The 4,232-nt window shown below is 38.6% G+C and overlaps 1 pseudogene; it reads right to left on the bottom strand.

Annotated features, from left to right (window-relative positions):
- Nucleotides 1-2,732: 2,732 nt before the first annotated feature.
- LOC110197421 (vomeronasal type-1 receptor 4-like) lies at nucleotides 2,733-3,748 on the bottom strand (annotated as a pseudogene).
- Nucleotides 3,749-4,232: the final 484 nt, after the last annotated feature.

Genomic DNA, 4,232 nt, shown 5'->3' on the forward strand with positions numbered 1-4,232 from the left:
TACAGAAGAGTCTTGTGTCTTTTGCATTTTTCCCCTTTATTTATGAAAGTCTTTCGCCTAGATAATTGCCAAATTTGTAGCTTTTCATTAGAATTTTCATATTTTTTCAGAATTTCTTGGGGTTTGATGTACCAATTTTTTTTCCAGGAGGTTTCCATTAGTGCTTTGTTTTTTGTATTCAGTAGCTTGGGGCAATTTTCATCTATAATTTTTTGTATTATGTTGTTCACATTCTTATTTGTATGTTTTTACTTTATTATATTAAACAGAAAAAGTTTAATTTCTTTTTTTTTTTTGCCTTTGAATGTCATTGAATTTATTGCTATGCCATAAAATTTTGGGTTTTTTTTCTACTGAAGAAAGAATCATTTTTTTTTCAGAAAGTATTATCTCTTTAGGGAAAGGGGAAATCAAGTCGGGGTTTATTCAGCCATGAATAGACAGTATTGTTCTGGTTTTTCTCGCTGCCTATGAGGATAGGTGAGGTGGCTTGTAGTCTTGACTGTTCATTTAAAAAGAGTCAACCTGCACCTGTGAGGGCCTTTCTGTGAAATGCACTTCAGTATTGGATCAGAAAACACCATATGGTGCTTAAGAACTAAAGCCCAGATGATAGCAGAGAACAACTGTGTGACCAAAAATCCAGAGATAAAGATAATGGGATGGACTATTGAAAAGAAATGCCCAGATGAGATGATGTTATGACCACAAGAGATGAGTGTATGTCTATTGGATAGCAGAAATATGATGGTCAGGAGCATGGGGCATAGAAGAGCATGATAATATCTCATCATATGCCTTTTACACAGGTTTTCTTATATGTATGACCTGCCCCTATGCATTCTTGTAATATGGCCACTTCTAAATAATTTATTCATTATGCATTCATCATATGTGTGTAACCCCTGTCTCTAAGTCCGTTAATATGTGACTCTCTCCTTATTGAGGAGATTCTGGATGAGGGCACAGCAGAGTTGGCAAAAGGCTAGAGCTTCAGATCTCATCCAGTCCTCACTTTGGGAACTCTTCAAGTGGGAGTCTCTCATTGGAACTGTCAGTATGTGAGTCTTCAAGCAAAGCATTGAGTTGGCTTCCAGCTTTGAGGCAGAAGATGGGATAGGCCAACCACACTTCAGGTTGCTGATGGAAAAGACTCTGAGAAGACATGAAAGGTACAGGCAGTTGTCATCATGTCCCTATTCCCAATTTGCTACTCTAGGGACTTTGGGGAGTTTCCTCATGGATGAGATCCAGGAACTTATCTCTTGGTTGACCTGAGTTACTTTGCTCCCATTGAGAAAGCCCTGGGTGCTGTCACTACATGTTATTCCTTCATTCTCCTCTCTTCTTTTGCTTCACATGGTTAAGCAGAATCAATATCTCCTGGTTTTTGTGGGATGGGGTGAGGTTGGTGTAGGTATTTAGATAGAGATACCACAGTCATGGGAGATTCTCACATCCTGTGTGCATTGTATCATGTGGATAGATTTGTTTGGGACAGTGGCACTGAGTGAAAACTCTTTGTGTTAAAATTTTTTCCTGCTAATTCATGAAATTTCTTTTTCTTTTTTAACCTTGTGTGGGAATGGGAGTTTTGACTTGTCTCAAGGAATCTGCTGTAATTACAACATTGTCTACCACATAATTACTTTATTTTGAGGTTTTACATTGAAGACATTATATAAAGCTTCCAATCCATCACCTTGCTAGTCATGTGATCCAGCATTTATTTTTGAATAATAATTTAACTTCAAGTAAACACCTTTGTTTTTTATGAACATAATAGGAAGTCCTTTTAAATCTATGGAAATAATAATAAAATACCAAATTGTTCCTTTACTGTGCAGTTCAGGACTTTTCTTTCACAGAGTCACCATAGTTAACATTTTAAAGGGTCTGTACTGCATTTTTTTCATTTCACATCAGAATTTTAAAAACATTATGATATACTTCTTATTCAATGCCCTTGAGTTTAAAATAGTGTTTTCTCTGGCTTTCTGATAAAGTAAACATTTTGGTTCATGATCATGCACTGTGGATTTGACGGGATGCTCCTTCAGATAGCACCCTGAACCTGGAGAATATTTGTTGTTGGTTTATATCTGGGGAATGTCCCCAGTTTTACATAACAAGATGAAATGTAATAGGAACACAAGTATATTTTTTTCTCACAGGTTCAAAAATCAACTTTAGAAGGAGAAAATGAAGTCCATATGGCTAGACAGCAGTTCATGCAAATAGAGCTGGGGGTTTTCATGTCTTAATCCCTCAAAATCAGTCACTTGCATGATGTGGTAGCCAGAAAACTGAATTTGCTCATATATTGCAGTATGAGAAGTATAGTATCAAGGACTAGGTAGGTATGATAAGGCTATCATGATATATATTGGTCAAACTACATGTGAGGCACTGTTTTAAGTTCTTGAAAGACTGGAGAACAACATGCAGAAGGTAACCAGAATAGTAAGTGTCTTCCTGAACATATCAGGATCACTTAAAGGGGATGGAGATATTAAGCCTAGAAGAGAGAAGATTAAATGGGAACATGATAGCCATCTTCAACTATTTAAAAGTATGCCACGTGGAAGAAAAATTAAACCTATTCTGCTTATCCCCAGAGGCATCCTTCTTTGCATTTGGGTTTTGCTATATGTTCTATGAGGTCTGCTTAAGTTCTCTTGTGACTTTGATGTTATCATAACGAGATTCTAGTCTTACTTGATCTTTCTAGATTAGAAGGCTCTTCGGGTTTTCTTCCCAGCTCTAAGAACTTTTAGGAGGTGACCATTGCTAGGAGAGAGTGAAGTTTTATAGATGCCTCCATGGTTACAGTTGAGAGCAGTGTAAGAATGAATATTTTTTTTGACCCAGAAAATTGAGAGATTCCTGAGAGCCCTAGGGAATAATACAAAGGGACTGATCGTTGGGTAACATAGAGACAGGAAGATAGAAGTAGGTAACATCCGGAGATGCTTTTGGTCAAAACACCTGATGAAAAGAGTAAAAAGGGAGGTGAGTGCATAAAAGCTGACAAATGTGATCATCAGTAAAAGGATGGTTTGGGTGGCTCTGATCTCAGGGTGCCTTCTGGGTGAGAGGTTGGTGCTATGGATTTTCTGAACATGCTGGTGGTGTTTGTGTAGGAGAAGCACCATGTAGCTACTGGCTAAGCCGTGAACCATAAACAAAGCACATTTCTGAAAGTGGTTATTATCAAATAAGCATTTGTAATGTATTCTGAAGTACAAAACACACTATCAAATGTACTTGTAATGTTACTGCTGCTTCTTGGGCCTCTTACAGCTATTGGTACAGGAATTTCTATCAGCAGATTGAGGATCCAACAGAAGAGATAGGAGGGAGTGGTCTGTTGTGTGGTTCTGACTTTGAACTCTGTGCACCTGGAATTACTGGGGCTGATGGTGATGGCCTGCAAGGTACACAGAAGGCAAGTTGAAGAAATTGAAAGCCTCTCACTCAGTCTTCGAAGGTAAAATACAACTTTACACCCAACATCATCCAAGAAATAGTTCCACCCCAAACCCTGCAATATTTGTAGGACTCCCTGGCTAACAAGCATAATGGAGTTCTCCAAGCTCAGCTGGGTGATTATAAACGTTAAAGAACTTACCTTGTGATCATCTAGGACATTTAAAATATAAAAGGAAAAGAAGAAGAAGTTTTTTACAATACCTACTGTGGTCATAGCAAGAAACATAATCCCAAGGCAAATGTTTTTAAGAAGCATTGTATATATATATTTTTTAAAAAAATTAGGTAGAAAAAAACACAGAGAACACAGAAAAGCTGTGTGACTATTCTGCTTTGGGATTCCAATCCTTAGTATGTTATACCGAGAAATCAGCGAGCGAGACCCAGATGTAATTTAAAATGTGGATTTATTAGCGCATGGCTGCAAGGGGTATGCACATCCAAATCAAGCAGCCCCGATCAGGGATCGAGCTAGGGTTTATATGGGGAAAAGCATGGGAAAGAAATGCCAGGAACACTGATGAGGTAATCCAAAGGTGCAGGTGTCTTTGGGGGCTATGGATGGGAAAGTACAGGGAGTACACCGGATGGCGAGGGGGATGGATCTTTGGAGTCTGGCAGGAAGAAGAGTCCTTGGGCTGGCCAAGGACATCCCTCTCCCTCTGTCTTGATGAGAGAATGCTCTGCAGCAAGGGAAAGCTTTCTCACAACACAGGAACTTACTAAGGAATTGGGAGGCT

This window comes from Phascolarctos cinereus, unplaced genomic scaffold, assembly GCF_003287225.1.
Source record: "Phascolarctos cinereus isolate Bilbo 61053 unplaced genomic scaffold, phaCin_HiC Scaffold_4;HRSCAF=312, whole genome shotgun sequence".
Taxonomy (NCBI): Eukaryota; Metazoa; Chordata; class Mammalia; order Diprotodontia; family Phascolarctidae; genus Phascolarctos; species Phascolarctos cinereus.